Source organism: Mus caroli, chromosome 17, assembly GCF_900094665.2.
Source record: "Mus caroli chromosome 17, CAROLI_EIJ_v1.1, whole genome shotgun sequence".
NCBI lineage: Eukaryota > Metazoa > Chordata > Mammalia > Rodentia > Muridae > Mus > Mus caroli.
The window spans coordinates 33,457,029-33,475,018 of NC_034586.1; the positions used below are offsets into that span (position 1 = coordinate 33,457,029).

At 41.3% G+C, this 17,990-nt stretch overlaps 1 protein-coding gene and 1 pseudogene across 1 annotated transcript in view; both read right to left on the bottom strand.

The window, feature by feature from the left end:
- LOC110283719 (E3 ubiquitin-protein ligase TRIM39) overlaps positions 1 to 17,990 on the bottom strand; it is a 529,744-nt gene that overhangs the window by 127,247 nt on the left and 384,507 nt on the right. The window lies entirely within an intron of this gene.
- On the bottom strand, positions 15,814 to 16,388 carry LOC110283876 (annotated as a pseudogene).

The window sequence follows — 17,990 nt, forward strand, 5'->3', positions numbered from 1 at the left end:
AATCTAACATGTAGAAAAATAGATTATGTGTTAATTCATCCAGTAATTATGCCAGAGCTGACTAGAAATACCATAGGACCCCGCCTCAATTATTGAGGGGCTGACCAGGGCATATTAATAACTAATAGAGTTTATTAAAATCCATTTAAAACTTAGACTTCAAGCTTTCCAGGCAAGGAAGTGACTCCTGAGATGAATGTCAGATGAGTGAATGGAAATATTGGTCTTGAAGATAATAGGAGGAACAGACTGTTGCCTAGGACTATGGCCAGACTCTACCCAAGTGCATGGCCTCCTAACTTTGACATTAGAAATAGAGTTCTTTTTGGAATCACTGGGATAAATATCACAAGGATCAGAATTAACAAACCCTACAAGTCTCTTCAAGAGCAATAAGTGTCCTTGGACTCAAAGGACCTATTTTGTCTGCAGGTGGCAGTTATTTTATTTTCAATGAAATAATGGTTTCTCAAAATTTGGTGCCCAGCATAGCTACTATGGAAGGATATAGACCAGATAAGCAAATTTACCTCAGAGATACACATAATCTCTAAGTATGTGCAGACCTGTTGAGAGGTAAATGGTCTAGAATTGTTGATATATTGGCCCTTTAGGTGGGACTCAGAAGGAAGTTGTGACACAGGTCAGGAGAACATGGATCAGGGTAAAGCAACTTATCCCCAGATCCCGCTCCTAGGATACAGAACCAAGAACTGTATTAGAGTGAGGAGACAAGAAAGATCTAGAGTTCCTAGTTCCTAGGAGTTAATCCTTCTGTTACCCAGCTCACCATGTCTATCCTTCCTATTGGTAATTCATAGAGACAACTGTCACCTAATGCAGATGAAGGTTATAAAGTAAGATGAGATCAGTTCTGACTCAGCTTGTACTCCTAAAGCCAAATGAGGACCCCTGAATCCTGGACCTTTCTGATCCATATCTCAGATCCAGAACCATATGCATGGACACAGAGTTAAGGAGGGAAAGAACCTCTGTGCAGAGGAGCCGTGGCTCAGATTGGCTGGTGTGTGTCACCCAGGAATGTGTATTTCTGCTTTAATTCACCTTGACTCTCTCTTTCTCCCCCTGGTGAACTCTAAAGTATCACCAAATGTCACTAGCATTTGTTGAGGGCTCCTACATAAAAATAGGAAATGGTACCATGTAGGAATCTTCAGAGAACTACAAAGAAGCTCAATCTGCAAACCCAACCTCACATAGTATGAGTTGTGGAATAAGGTAAGATGGCTCCCTTTGCAGAGTTGCAAAGGACAGTGTTCATGTGTGTGGGGAGGTGGCAAATGGGAGGTGAAAGGTCATCCAGAGTATGGGTAAAGGCAGGTCAGGTGACTGTTTACCAGGGTGCTTAGCATGGACTCACATGAAATGGAAATGTGCACTGTGAGGGAAGCTTTGCAGGATATGAATGATTCTTCTGGCTAGGCTCCAGATCAGGAAGTTCCAATATTGTCCCCAAATCACCATCTGCTGGGGACCAAGTAAGCAAACACTTGAGCCTATCAGGCATATTTCTCATTCAGACCTTGTCCTGGCTCTTGTTTAATTTTTGTCAATTTGACAAATGCTACCTTTATAAAGGGATAGGAACATCAATAAAGAAAATACTGCCAGTAGATTGTCAATAACCAAGATTGTAAAGTATTTTCTAGATTTCATTGATATGGGAGGGCCCAACTCACTGCTGGGCAGGTGTTTCTAGATTATTTTTAAAAGCAGGCTGAGCAGGCAGTAAACAGCAGTCCTCCAAGGAATGCCCCTGCTTCCATGTTCCTTCCTTGGGTTCCTGTGCTAACTTCCTCACTGATGAAATGGGACCTGGGACTTTTTGGATGAAATAAACACTTTCCTCCTCAAGTTGGTTTTGGTTTTGGTCTTGGTCTTGTTTTTGTTTTTTGTTTTTTGTTTTGTTTTGTTTTGTTTTTGTTTTTGTCACAGCAATAGAAAGTAAGACTAATATAAACCACCATTGTGCATATATGGCAACTTTACAACTACTCCAAACTTGTATTGAGAGAGAGCACTGGTTGTATGGGTAACTTTAGTTTTGACTCCTGTGGATATTTGTGTGTGTGTGTCTCTCTGTGTGTGTGTGTGTCTCTCTCTGTGTGTCTCTGTGTGTATTAGTACATACCAGTGGATTGGATATGCCTGTGGAATCCAGAGGAAGACCTCTAATTCAGTGGATTAGCTGCAATAATGGGAGAATGTGTGTGGCCTGGGAAATGAACTCAGATCCCCCGCACAAGCAGCAAGCACATTTAAAAATCAAAGTCATCCTTCCAATCCCATGGTAGTGATTTTTGAGCTTTTTTCTTTGTTGTTTTGAGCTTTTTTCTTTGTTGGACCCCATGGCCTAGAACAAGTTGATTCACCTGGCAGATTCTCCATCACTTACTGAGGGCTAAATCAGAGAAGCAGACCTCTTAAATGTGGATAAGGAAAGGCAAATTGTTTGAGGACTTGATAGAGATCTTCTCTGTGTGTGTTTAGTGAGACATCCTGTCCTGCCCAGTCCTGGAGATCTTCCCCCTTACAAGTCCCACAGCTTAGTCTACACCTGGGATACAGCACCAAGCCTCTGGCAAAGGAAGAAAACTGTGCCACATCTGACCTTACAGCACTTGGATTCAGCAGGGAGGGAACAGATGAGGTAGAGGAGGTATTTCTCAATCTGCTTGACCACTGCTTCCTGATTTTTCAGCTGCCATGCAACAGCTATAGAGTCATTGAAGCTGCCCTAAGCCACAAAACCCATATGATGTCACCAAGTCAAGTTCAGACCTAATAAAAATAACCATGTGAACATAAATGTAGCAGGAGGTGGCTGTATCTCCACAGGATTCAGGAAAAGGATAAGGGCAAGAACACCTGGGACCTTACTCTCCGACATATTAAATGGTGGCTATAACTTGGGTGGTTGATATTTTTAAAAGACTCCCCAGGAATGTGTAGTGTTGTGGAGCAGGTCTGTGTCTTCAAGGTCTGTGGAAGGTCATCCTGGTGTCATAAGGTGAAGCTGGAAAATATTTTGAGTTGGATTACATCAAAGATATATTCTTAGTACATTGTCTATCATAGCTCCTGACACTTCTACTCTTGGACTTCTAGAGATATGATGTCCATGACCACTGACAGAGAAGTTAACTCCATCCTAAATTTCGTGATCCTTCTTTAGATCTTTCTTATTTGAGATTGCCATGAAGCCAAGGATTAGTACAGGTAGCTTGAGCTGGCCAGGAAAGGATCCTAATATAACATAGAGGCAATAAAACTCCAGATCAGGAATGAGAGCTCGACTCTTCAGTGTGATATGTAGGTCTTTGCTTTCCTTTCCTTCTTTGATTCTGTCAGTCAGATCAGCATCTGGGGAAGGACTCAGGAGGATGTTGACAAGAGGACAGGTACATTGATCAGGGTAAGCAACTTGTTCCCAGACACTGCTTCTAGGATACCAGGGCAAATATCTGGATCTGAGGCTAGGTAGCAGGGCTCTAGAGATTCCTCACATGGTAGTTAATCTTCTTGTCACTGATCTTGGCAGGACATTCACATTTCAAATTCTTAGAGAAGCCAGTCAACCTCAACTGGTTGAACAAAGTCATATAATAAATAAGGACCAGTGTGGCCCTTGACCAGCTATGCTGTTTCTATTTTCTATGTGGTTTTCTCTAAGACTGTCCTCATGGAGCCTTGGTATACACACACACACACACACACACACACACACAAGTAATATATATATATATATATATATATATATATACATACACATATGTATATATATGCATATATAGAGAGAGAGAAAGAAGAAGGAGGATGAAGAGGAGGAAGGTAAGGAAGAGGAGGAGGAGGAGGAAAAGAAGAAGAACAAGAAGGAGGAGGAGAATAAATTGTAGTGTTTGGAGAGATAGCACTGAGGCTATGAACTGTTGGCACTCTTGGATTGGTCCAGGGATATTCGTGCTTCCCTGTCTTTTAGGACAATATGTTAGTCAAGGTAGAGACATACCTCTATGCAAAACACTTATATGCATAAATGAAAAAACAAATGTATCTCTCAAGAGAGAGATTGTAAACTTTAAAGCAACTCTTTCATTATATCAGACACTTGCCTTTTAATGCTCCATGCTATCACCTGTGAATGATGAGTTTTATAAGTAACTAATATGTCAATGAGGTCTCATTCAGCAATATTTTAATTATAGATTGTATTGATGCAGACAAATATAGTTACCTCTGCAAATCCATACAGATACTCAAAACAACTGAGAGCAGGGGATCGTTGCTGTGTGAAACACACAGAGTGCCTTGGGCACTATCACCCTCAGCACCTCATAAAAACATAACAAACAAAATACTGTAATTAGTTATAGAGGCAAAGCTCATAAACCAGCTCCTGAAGTTCTAGAGACTCCTCAGCTACATGTCAAGTCCCTGTCCATCCTAGCCTACTCAATCCATATTTCACAAAAAAAGAGAGAATTAAAATGTTGACATACTCCCAGTGACATAAAAAATGAGAGTGAAAATGAAAAAAATTGCAGTGGGGTATGATGCCAGAAGAAGAGGGTGAGGACAAGTTCCCAGGTTGGACTTTCCAGCTGGAGATCTCATGCAGGTGCCTCTGCTCTGAAGGCCAACACTGGGGATTTCCACATCTCTACACTGTCACTCTCCTTAGCTGTGTGGCGTGCTCTTGCCTGGACAATATTGATTTGAAGCTGGAACTCATCCCCATTTGGGTGACAGGTTCACAGAGTAGCATGAGGTACGGAACACTCAACAACAGTTCAGAGTGAACAATAGGGAAAAGTCACCATTCTCTCTCACCATTCCCAAAGATAAGAGTCACAGAGTCCTTTAGCTATTTTCTGCTGCTGGCAGCTGCCTTCCCCTTGACTCATGCTAGATCAGGCAACAAAGCAGACTCGAGGGCTATATTCTCTTCCTTCTCAAATATAAAATATGAGTTGATGGATGGGTTGCACAGCAGCCTTTCCACCCTCCCAGGAGAACATTAGGATTATTTGAGCACTTAAAATTCCCATGGTATACTTAACAACTCCTTTTTAATTTTTCTCTGTATGGTTGATTTTTGAGACAGGTTCTCTTTCACTACGTTGTCTTGGCCGCGGCCTGAACCTCACTCACTGCCTTAAGCAGGCTGTCCTTGAACTCTTAGTGATATGCCTACTTTTAAAAGTGCTCAGATTAAAGGCATGTGCCACCACTAGTGGCATTAAACATCTTAATACCTATAAATTATTCCACTGAAGTTTGTGTTAGTATGAACAACTGTAATTTGAACACTCTCAGTGATATCTTGCTGTGTGTGTCTGTCTGCCTGGTTTTTGGTCTGCTCATTACATCTGTTTGTGTGTGTGTGTTTTGGTATGTGTGTGTTGGTATTTTAGTGTAGGAAGGTTTCATAGGCTTACTTGGGGTTTCATCCTTTAGCATGCTGTTCACATACTTTCAAACAAATGTGTCTCGCTGAACTCATCAAGTCATCTAGACTTGTTAGCAAGCCACCTGCAGGAGCCCTGTCCCACTTCCTAGATGCAGGGAGTAGATTACTTCAGGTCAACTTCCCAGCATTTTAGTTGGGTCCTGGGGGTCACTTTGAATCCTACATCTGCTTCAATGCAGATGGGGTGCTCATGTCAGGAAAGATTTTCCACACAATTCTGAAGACCTCATCAGACTACCTCGAAGTCTCAGAGCAGACGGGGGCATTTTCATTCTTACCTGTTCTCAGCAAAATCTCCTCCCCATAGTCCATCTGTGTGAGGAGCAACTCCTTCTGGTTCCCTTCAGGGAAGACTTTAGCTCCCTTGCTAAACTGTTCCCCTCTCACTTACTCCTGAGGATCTCAGTTGACTTATTGACTCGTCCAAGTGCTTTTTCAGAGTGATATAAAGGTGGCCATTATAGGTTAATTCGCAGTATCCTTGGTTGTAGTACCCACCACAGAGCACATTGCAGATTATGTGATAGCCTAGGCAAGACCCCTCTCTCAGTCATTCTCACCGGGTTCAGTTATTGGTAGGACCCCCCAATGAGTACACACCCCACCCAGGTACTTTTCTAACCTTCACATTTGGACTTAAACTAGAACAGTGGCTCTCTGGACTCTAGAGTCTCCATGGGTAATACTTTCTGGGGTAAAGACATGGTGCCTAGGGGCAACCCCTTGGGGATCTGGAAAGTTGGGATTTCTAGTGCAGTTAACTCACCAGTTGCGTTATGGCTGTTGAGGTGGAACAGTTTGTTTAGTTTTTCTATGAACTTCTTTGTGAGTCTCATGTTTCTCTCTGTCTGCCTCTCCCAGTATTCTGTCCCTTGCTGCTCTAACCATGGTAACCAGGGCTCCAACTTGGGCTCTTTCCTCTGCTGTTGTATTCCTGGTGCTGTGTGTGGGCCACAAGGACAGCAAAGATGAACTGGAGTTACAGAGGTCAGGTCAGGTCAGGTCAAGAGGGTTTGGAAATAGAGTTGAAAGTTTGAACCTATAGGCAGCCCAAGGTGAAATTCCAACCCTTCTCCCAGGATCCCAAGCAGGTATGGGGTGTGGTTGGATTTGGAGTGGAGCAGGGAAATCCTCAGAATGCAGGATGGAGAAAAAACATAAGGTGATGGCTGGGCTAAGCTGGGGACTAGGTTTTCCTGATGCTGCCCCAGGGGAGATGCATTCTTTTTGCTCTTCCAGTTGAGGTCCTTTCTCTCCTGACACATACACTTGTCTTCTGGATGCTGGGTCAGGGTCATCACAACCAGGAACATCAGGAGGAGAGCCTCAGGGACAAAGGTCTTTATCCTGCTTGAAGAGTGGAGACTGAGTCTCTGGTAGTCAATATTCCCTTTATAATACATTTTGATTGGAAGGAGGCTGATTGAATCTCTAAGGAATCCCAATGGCAGTGAGTAATGGAAAGATGAACTCCTGGGAGGGAAAGCTCCAGGGCCCTGCCTACTCAGCTCAGATCCAACGCTGGGGCCTGGATGTCTAGGAACAGTGTCTGGGGATCCTGATTGTCCCCCCACCATCTTCGTCATAATATCCTCTGAGCCCATCTAGAGGCCAATAAATCAGCAGTTCTCAAGCATTTTGATGTCAGGACATCCACACAGTTTTAGAAATTGATCTACCATCCAAGGAAGTAATGATTATGGACATTATATCAGTCCAAGTTCACTGGGTGAGGACATGTAAGATTTCAGACATTTGATGTATTGAACACTCAAATAATACAGTGCATGTACACATGAAAGCAGAATGTTTACAAAAAGCAACAACTGTCTTCCAAAATACAATGAAATGTTAAAAATAATATATATGAACATTTCTGCTTGTTACAGGCTCATCTTCCCCATTAGAGATTTCTTGGCCTTTAATCCTATTTTCTTAATATTTTAGTTTCACTTACAATGTAGAAAATACAGCTTCATTGAAATAAACAGGCAAATATATAATGTAATAAAATATATTGTATGTATATAATATAGTAAGTATATTAAAGGAAATGTTTTATATTATATAATATAGTTACACATATAACAAATTATATATGTGTGTATGTATACATATTTGATTTTACACAGACAGACACACAGAGATACAGATAGACACAGACAGACACACAGACACAAACACAGACACACATACACACACACACACACACACACACACACACACAGAGTAGAGCTGCCTGTCTGCCTGACCTAAATTTAATATGTATAGGAGACTGGCCTTGAACCCAGAGATCTACTTAACTCTGCCTCTCAAGGGCTGGGAATAAAGGTGTTGGCAATTAATTTANAGTTCAGGAAGAATATTTTGAAGGTTTAAAAAATTAAGTTTATGTTGCTGTCAGGTATTGACCAGAGAAGGTTGTTTCAACTTGGGTTTAGGGAAGTGGAAATTCTATACTATTTGGTTGGTTACTACAGAGGGTGTTTGAGATCCCAGAGTAGTACCATACCTTTCTTTTTTTTATTTAATTTTTTTATTAGATATTTTCTCCATTTACATTTCAAATGCTATCCTGAAAGTCCTCTATACGCCCCCCCCCCGCCCTGCTCCCCAACCCACCCACTCCTGATTCCTAGCCCTCACATTCCCCTGTACTGGGGCATATGATCTTTGCAAGAACAAGGGCCTCTCCTCCCATTGATGGCTGCCTAGGCCATCCTCTGCTACATATGCAACTAGAGACACAGCTTTGGAAGGGGGGGGGGTACTGGTTAGTTCATATTGTTGTTCCACCGATAGGTTGCAGACCCCTTTAGTGCCTTGGGTACTTTCTCTAGGTCTCCCATTAGGGGCCCTGTGTTCCATCCAATAGATGACTGTGAGCTTCTGTATTTGCCAGGCACTGGCATAGCCTCACAAGAGATAGCTATATCAGGGTCCTGCCAGCACAATTTTTCTGGCATATGCAATAGTGTCTGGGTTTGGTGGTTATATATGGGATGGATCCCCTGGTTGGGCAGTCTCTGTGTGATCCTTCCTTTAGTCTTTGCTTTGAACTTTGTCTCTGAAACTCATTCTTGGAAGGGTATTCAAAATACCCATGTATTTTGTACCCCGTTCTAAGAAGGAATGAAGTATCCACACTTTGGTCTTCCTTCATCTTGAGTTTCATGTGTTTTACAAATTGTATCTTGGGTGTTCTAAGTACCACACTTTTCTTAAGGTAAGCTTTTAAACACAAAAAATTATGTTCTGAAGTGATAAACTTCAGTTGATCAGAACAGTTAGCCAGAAGCAGAACTACAAAAGCCAAAGACTTTATGTGAGTTGCCAAATATAAATGGACTGGGCATTATAAATGTATACCATACCTTATAGTTTTCATAATTGTTTCAATTGTATTTAATTTATATTTGAAAAAAAATAACATTCTTTTGGACTAAAAGGGATAATTGTAGAGTGGTCATCTTGTGGAGTGTATGGATGCCTCACCTGTCAATTAAAAAGCTTATGGCTTATGGCTTAGGCAGAAAATAGAGGTGGGATATCCTGAGGTGAAAGAATTGTGGGAGAGGAGTCAGAGAAAGGAGCCTGAAAAAAGGTGAGGAGACAGACACATGGACACGTGGTACCTGACCACAAGTAATCAGCCACATGGCAAAATGCAGCTTAAAATAAATGGGTATTGTTAGTTATAATCTAGTCAGAGTACAGCCTAGCTATATGCCCAAGGTATTTGTAAATACAACTTGAGTCTTAGTCTTATTTCTGGGAGTATGGGACGGGGAGGAAAAACCAGGTTTAACCACAACAGATCAAAGCCTGGTGTCTGACAGTAATAAAAACCTTGGCTTGGCCACCCCTCTACATTGTGCCAAAGAAAAATTAGAAATAGATTGAAAAGAAGAAAAAGGACACTATTGAATGTGGCCATGATGACAATAGGACCAAGGCATTCAAGGACTCCCATCACCCATCAAAACATTATTGTCATCTTTAGGATGCACAAATACAGGGTGGGAGTGACTGACTTCCCTAAAACATCATTTGCTGGGATTCATTCTTTCCTGGGAGATGATATGACAAATTCCTTTACAGATACCAGGTATCAAAATTAAATCAGGACCAGATTAATAATCTAAACAGTCCCATATCCCCTAAAGAAATAGAGGTAGTCATTAATAGTCTCCCAACAAAAAAAAGCCCAGGACCAGATGGGTTTAGTGCAGAGTTCTATCAGACTTTCAAAGAAGAACGAATTCCAATTCTCCTCAAACTATTCCACAAAATAGAAACAGAAGGTACTCTACCCAATTCATTCTATGAAGCTACAATTACTCTGATACCTAAACCACAAAAAGATCCATCAAAGAAAGAGAATTTCAGACCAATTTCCCTTATGAATATTGATATAAAAATACTCAATAAAATTCTCGCAAACTGAATCCAAGAACATATCAAAATGATCATCCATCATGTTCAAGTAGGCTTCATTTCAGAGATGCAGGGATGGTTTAATATACGGGAATCTATCAACATAGTCCACTAAATAAACAACCTCAAAGACAAAAACCACATGATCATTTCACTAGATGCTGAGAAAGCATTTGACAAAATCCAACACCCCTTCATGATAAAATCTTGGAAGATCAGGAATTCAAGGCCCATACCAAAACATAATAAAAACAATATATTGCAAACCAGTAGCCAACATCAAATTAAATGGAGAGAAACTCGAAGCAATCCAACTAAAATCAGGGACTAGAAAAGGCTGCCCATTTTCTCCCTACCCATTCAATATAGTACTTGAAGTCCTAGCCGGAGGTATTAGACAACAAAAGGAGATAAAGGGGATATAAATTGGAAAGGAAAAAGTAAAAATATCACTATTTGCAAATGATAAGATAGTATATATAAGTGATCCTAAAAATTCCACCAGAGAACTCCTAAAACTGAAAAACAGCTTCAGTGGAGTACTTGGATATAAAAGTAAATCAAACAAGTCAGTGGCCTTTCTCTACACAAAGGATGAACAGGCTGAGAAAAAAATTAGGGAAACAACAACCTTCACAATAATCACAAATAATATAAAATACCTTGGTGTGACTCTAAGTAAGGAAGTGAAAGATCTGTATGATAAGAACTTCAAGTCACTGAAGAAAGAATTCCAAGAAGATCTCAGAAGATGGAAAGATCTCCTATGCTCATGGATTGGCAGGATTAATATAGTCAAAATAGCTATATTGCTGATAGCAATCTACAGATTCAATGAAATCCCCATCAACATTCCAACTCAATTCTTCACATAATTAGAAAGAGCAATTTGCAAATTCAAATGGAATAACAAAAACCCTAAGATAGCAAAAAGTATTCTCAACAATAAAAGAACCTCTGGTGGAATTACCATGCCTGAACTCAAGCTGTACTACAGAGCATTTGTGATAAAAACTGCATGATAAAGGTACAGTGACAGACAGGTAGATCAATGGAATAGAATTGAAGACCCAGAAATGAACCCACAAACCTATGGTCACTGGATCTTTGACAAGGGAGATAAAATCACCCAGTGAAAAAATGACAGCATTTTCATCAAATGGTGCTGGTACAGCTTGCAGTTTGCATGTAGAAGAATGCGAATTGATCCATCCTTATCTCCTTGTACAAAGCTCAAGTCTAAGTGGATCAAGGAACTCCACATAAAACCAGAGACTCTGAAACTTATAGAGGAGAAAATGGGGAAAAGCCTCGAAGATATGGGCACAGGGGAAAAATTCCTAAACAGAACAGCAATGGCTTGTGCTGTAAGATCGAGAATCGACAAATGAGACCTTATAAAATTGCAAAACTTCTGCAGGGCAAAACATACTGTCAATAAGACAAAAAAGCCACCAGCAGTTTGAGAAAGTATCTTTACCAATCCTAAATGAGATAGGGGAATTGCAAAACTTCTGCAGGGCAAAACATACTGTCAATAAGACAAAAAAGCCACCAGCAGTTTGAAAGTATCTTTACCAATCCTAAATGAGATAGGGGACTAATTTCCAATATATATAAGGAACTCCAGAAGATGGACCCCAGAAAGTCAAATAACTCTATTAAGAAATGGAGTACAGAGCTAAACAAAGAATCTTCAAATGAGGAATACCGAATGGCTGAGAAGCACCTGAAAAAATGTTCAACATCCTTAATTAGCAGGGAAATGCAAATCAAACAACCCTGAGATTCCATCTCACACCAGTCAGAATGGCTAAGATNAAAAATTCAGGTGACAGCAGATGCTGGCGAGGATGTGGAGAAAGAGGAACACTCCTCCATTGTTGGTGGGATTGCAAGCTTGTACAACCACTCTGGAAATCAGTCTGGTAGTTCCTCAGAAAATTGGACATAGTCCTACAGGAAGATCCAGCATTACATCTCTTGGCAGATACCCAGAAGATATTACAACTTGAAATATGGACACATGCTCCACTATTTTCATAATAGCCTTATTTATAATAGCCAGAAGCTGCAATGAATCTAGATGTCCCTCTACAGAGGAATGGATACAGAAAACGTGGTGTATTTACACAATGGAGTACTACTCAGCTATTAAAAAGAATAAATTTATGAAATTCCTAGGGAAATGGATGGATCTGGAGGATATCATCCTGAGTGAGGTAACCCAATTACAAAAGAACATACATGATATGCACTGATAAATGGACATTAACCCTGAAACTTAGAATACCCAAGATACAATTTGCAAAACACATGAAACTCAAGAAGAAGGAAGACCAAAGTGTGGATACTTCATTCCTTCTTAGAATGGGGAACAAAATACCCATGGAAGAAGTTACAGAGACAAAGTTCAGAGCTGAGATGGAATAAAGGATCATCCAGAGACTGCCCCATCCAGGGATCCATCCCTTATACCACCACCAAACCCAGACACTATTGCATATGCTAGAAAATTGTGCTGACAGCACCCTGATATAGCTATATCTTGTGAGGCTATGCCAGTGCCTGGCAAATACAGAAGTGGATGCTCAACAGTCATCTATTGGATGGAACACAGGGCCCGTAAAGAAGGAGCTAGAGAAAGTACCCAAGGCGCTATAGGAGGATCAACAATATGAACTAACCAGTACCCCATAGAACTGTGTCTCTAGTTGCATATGTAACAGAGGATGGCCTAGGCAGCCATCAGTGGGAGGAGAGGTCCTTGGTCTTGGAAAGATCATATACCCCAGGGGAATGCCAGGGCCAGGAAGCAGGAGTGGGTAAGTTGGGGAGTAGGGTGGGGGGAGTGTATAGGGGACCTTCAGGATAGCATTTGAAATGTAAATGAATTAAAAATGTAATAAAAATGAGGAAAAAAGAGAACAGAGAAAAAAAAAGACTGGGTGCCCTATGGAGTGAAGAGGTCTGGTGCTGAGGGGGCTCAGGGGTTGTGGACATTCTCGTTGAGATGAGGGAGGAGGTATGGAATGTGGACCAGTTAGAGAGTCGACTAGATGGGGAGTTAAATCTGGAGTGTAAAAAAAGTAAAAAAAAAAATACAATTTAAAATAAGAAAATCTTAGGGTTGCAAAAAACAAAACAAAACAACTACAACAACAAACTAAATGAAACAAACAAACAAAAAACCCCACAAACACTGCAAGCCCCCATTAATTCGAACAAGGATCCATGGATCGTCAGGACATATTTAGAATAAAATGGCCTAGAATTGCTGACATGTTGGTCCCTGAGGTTGGACTCAGGAGAAAATTGTGACTCAAGCCAGTAGGACATGGATCAGGGTATAGCACCTTGTCCCTACACACTAGTCCCAGGATACTGGCCTCAAGATTTAGGTGAGACTGAGGAGGCAGGCTCTAGAGTTCCTAGATTCTACCAGTCAATCCTTACATTACCCATCTCAGAATGTATTGTTGATTTGGCTTAATGCTTGCATTATGTTATTTGGGTTTCCAAAATTACATTGGAATCCTCATGTCTACATACAAGACACTGAAGAACTATGTCTCCTATTGGCTATGATTGGTAAATAGAGTTGCTGGTGTCCAATGGCTGGGCAGGTAGGCAGAGGTGGAACTACTAGGATTCCCAGAGAAGGATGCAGGTGGAGGAGTAAGATACCATATCTGAAGGAGAAGGTACAACCCTGAAAAGTGTAGGGTAGATACACAGAGTACTGCCTACATGGAAAAATCAGGAATTAGGGCCTGGGAAGGTTGTAGGCCTGGGTCCAGGGTAGCAAAGGTGGAGTATAGATATTAGTAAGTATAATTCAGGAGCATCAGAGGGTAGGCATTAGCAATTGTGTTAGTTTGGGTCTGGCCCATTGAGCTGTTTAAGGCATATTAAAATAGAAGACTGCATGTATCTCTTTCCTTCAAGAGAATTCAGAGAATATGAGCTGTAGCAAGGATGTCCTGTACCCACAACTGGGGAGACTGGAGCAGACCCACACTAAGGCAACAAACATATCTGTCATTCCTATTGGCAATTCCTGGAGACACCAATTCCCTAATTCTCATGAAGGTTATAAAGTGAAGTGATACAAGTCCTGAATCTGTACTCCTAAGCAAAAGAGGAATACGTTGATCCTGAAATCTTATGATCCGTGTGCTTGATCCAGAACCATATGCATGAGTCCTGAGATCTGGAAGGAAAGAGCCTTACAGAGGACCCAGGGTTCAGAGTGGCTAAGGTGCATTACCGGGAAATATAAATTTCTGGTTTAACTTAAATGGATTCTCCCTATTCTCCAATTGGAACTGGGCTCTTCAGTGTTCACCAAATCTAACTGGTACTTCTTGCAGTCTGTTCTATAAAAATAGGAAATGGTACCATGTAGAAATACTCAAAAAACTACAAACAGGCTAAAACTGCAAACCATCTTTGGGCAGAATGAGTTGTGTGGTACCAGAAGAAAACACAGTCTTTGCAGAGTGAGAGGGGACAGTGTTCATTTCAGAGACACAAGTGGTAGGTATAGGTTCATCTAGATTATGGGTGAGGGACAGATCAGGTGACTCTTTATTAGGTGTCTTAGCATAGCTTCAATGTGTGTTGTGATTTCTGAGAGATTTGCAGGACATGAAGGATTCTTCAGCTAGGCACCCAATCAGCGAGTTTCATACTTTCCTGAAAAGCTTTAGCAGTTGAGAATGAAGTGAACAAACAGTTGAGCCTGTACAGGACATTCTTATTCAGACCTTGTCCTGGTTGATGTTTTGGTTTTGTCAATTTGACACAAGTTTCCTTTATACAGGGAAAAGAACACTCGATGGAGAAACTACCTCCAACAGTTTTCCTCTAGGTAATATGTAAGGGCCCAGCTCACTGTTGGGCATTGTTCTATTGCATTATATATGAAAACAGGAGAGCAACCCAGTAACTGCAGTCCTCCATGAGGTGCTCCTGTCTCCTTGTTCTGCCCATGAATGCCTAACTCAGTATTGAAATGTGACCTGGGACTTCTCAGATGAAAAAAGCACATTCTTCCTCAATTAGTTTTGGTCCTGTTTGTTTGTTTGTTTGTTTTGCCACAGCAAAAGCAAAGCAGACTAGAAGAAACAACATTTGGCCATGTATGGCAACTTCACAACTACACAAACCTTGTTTTAGAGAAGGGCACTTGGTTAATTTTAGTTTTTATTTCTGTGTATGTTTGTAAGTCTGTAGTACATGCCAATCTATTGGAGATGCCCTTGCAATCCAGAGGATAGCGTCTATTCCCTTGCACCTTGACTAACAGGAGATTGTGAGTGGCCCTTTGATGATGCATGGAAATGAACTCAGGTTCACTGCTCTTTTGAAAGCTCAGCCATCCTTCCAATCACAGAGTTGTGAATTTTGCATGCTTTTCTTTTCTGGATTCCAGGGTCTGGAACAATTTTTACATCGGGCAGATTATCGACCACCCAGTGAGGATTAAAACTGTGAAGCAGCCCATACCCCCTCCAGCCCACACAAATTGTGTTTGGATTAGGAAAAGCAGCCTGGTTGTTGAATAGATCTTCTTTCTCAATTGTGTATTGAGACATCCAGTGCAGCTCAGTTATGGAAACATTCAGCCAACAAGTCACAGAGCCCTCTCTAAACTTGGAACACAGCACCAAGCTTCTGGCAAAAACATGAAATACGAACCACACCTGACCCCAGGACCTGTGTAGTGAGATTTTTCACTGATGTGAAAATAAACCATGATAAAAATACATCCTTTTTTTCTTCTTTTTTCAATATGTAAGTCTTTATTCTCCTAAAAGAGCCCAAATTGTCCTTGTGATGAGGATTTTGTTTCTGGAGCTAGGAAACTGAGGCCTCACTCATCAATCAACCTGCTGCATGGTTACCTTCTCAGACATATAGAGGCCATCCAAAAACTTCCTGATACCCTTGTTTTTAACTGTTGTGGCTTGCTGAATCTGAGTGACTGAATTTGAATCAAGTTCAATATTATTTCCTTCATGGATTAATTCATCCTTCTGGGATTGAGAGACAGGACAAGCAACACCTGTCCTCATCTGAACCCTGCTGATGTATTTTTCATCCAAGAAATTTCAGGTTTCAACCAAAGGCCTATTCTCTTGAGTAATGATGTTGATGGGAAAGTGATCATATACAGACCTTATCTTATAACAGAAACCCAGTGTAACACCCTTGATCATGTTCTGAACATGACTCTAGATGGTTTTGACAGTAGTCAGTTCCTTTTTGTTATCCCACAATTTGTCAACCCAGAGCGTTTTATTTACTTTCCAAGAAGACTCAGTTCTACATTGATCTGATGGAAGTCCCTCCTCGGAGTTCTGATGTGCTCCTTCACAATGACTGTGTGCCCCTCCAGAGTGATGTCAACATTTTCTGGGATGTTGACAGTCTGATTGCTGAAAATTGTCTTCATTCTCGAAGTAGATGGGGCAAAGCAATAAAGACAGATATTAGTCTCAGAACCTTTCCTTATGCCAGGCTTACATGTTCAGAGATTCACTCCATTATAATCTTGGCAGGAACCATGACAGTGTCCAGGCAGTAATGGTGCTAAAGGAGCTGTGACTTCTACATCTGGATTTGAAAGCAAGCAAGAATGAATGGTGGCCCTTATGTAGCTAGGAGGAATGAGTCTCAAGCAAACATTATCTGTATTGGATCGGAGTGGTAGGTGGTGGTTCCTTGACTGTATCCGAGTGGAGAAGTTGAGCTGAGGACAAGCAAGGAAACATGCAGTCATCTCTCTATTTTCCTATTATTTAAAATAGATGTTTTTAACTCATAGTATATCCTGATAAGGGTGTTCCCTCTTTCTACTCCTCCCAGATTGCCCTCATCTCTCCTCCCATCTGGATCCATTCACCATTTGTCTCTCTTTAGAAAACAAACAGGCTTCTTAGGGATAATGATACAGTAAGTAAAATATCATTGTTGTGGTCTCTGAGTCCACCACAGTCAGCAGAAAGATGATCTTTGGGAGGCAAGCAGGTAGTTTGGTTTAAGAAGGCTATAAGTGCAGTGTTGGTTCAAACTTAAGGAGTCTGACCCCAATTAGTTTATTTCAGGTATATTTAAACACAGGTATATTTAAATTTGGTGAAAAATTTTCCTAGTGACAATTGACTCAATCATCTGTGCACAATGAGCTTAAGATGTGACTATTGGGCGCAGCGCACCTCGGGGAGCCATCTTGGGTCCCGGATGCCTCAGTGACTAGTCTGCACAGGTGAGTGTGCACACTACAGAAGCTACACAGCCTCTGGGACAGGCAGAAGCGACACAGCTTCTGGGACAGGCCCTGCTTTGGGCCTTCATCTTCAGTCAGTAGGCAGGTCCAAATGCCAGATATCTGTGCACCTTCCCTGCAAGAGGAGAGCTTGCCTGCAGAGAGTACTCTGATCACTGAAACTCAGGAGAGAGCTACACTCCCAGGTCTGCTGACAGAGGCTAACAGAATCACAGGAGGAACAAAGTCCAACCAGAGACAACTATAACAACTAACTCGAGAGAATACCAGATGGTAAAAGGTAAACGTAAGAATCTTACTAACAGAAACCAAGACCACTCACCATCATCAGAACCCAGCACTCCCACGTCAGCCAGTCCTGGATACCCCAACAAACCCGAAATGCAAGACTCAGATTTAAAATCATATCTCTTGATGCTGGTAAAGGACATCAAGAAAGACTTTAATAACTCACTTAAAGAAATGCAGGAGTTACAGGACCAGGGATCCATCCCATAATCAGCTTCCAAACGCTGACACCATTGCATATACTAGTAAGATTTTGCTGAAAGGACCCAGATATAGATGTCTCTTGTGAGACTATGCCGGGGCCTAGCAAACACAGAAGTGGATGCTCACAGACAGCTATTGGATGGATATCAGGGCCCCCAATGGAGAAGCTAGAGAAAATACCCAAGGAGCTAAAGGGAACTGCAACCCTATAGGTGGAACAACAATATGAACTAACCAGTACCCCGGAGCTCTTGTCTCTAGCTGCATATGTATCAA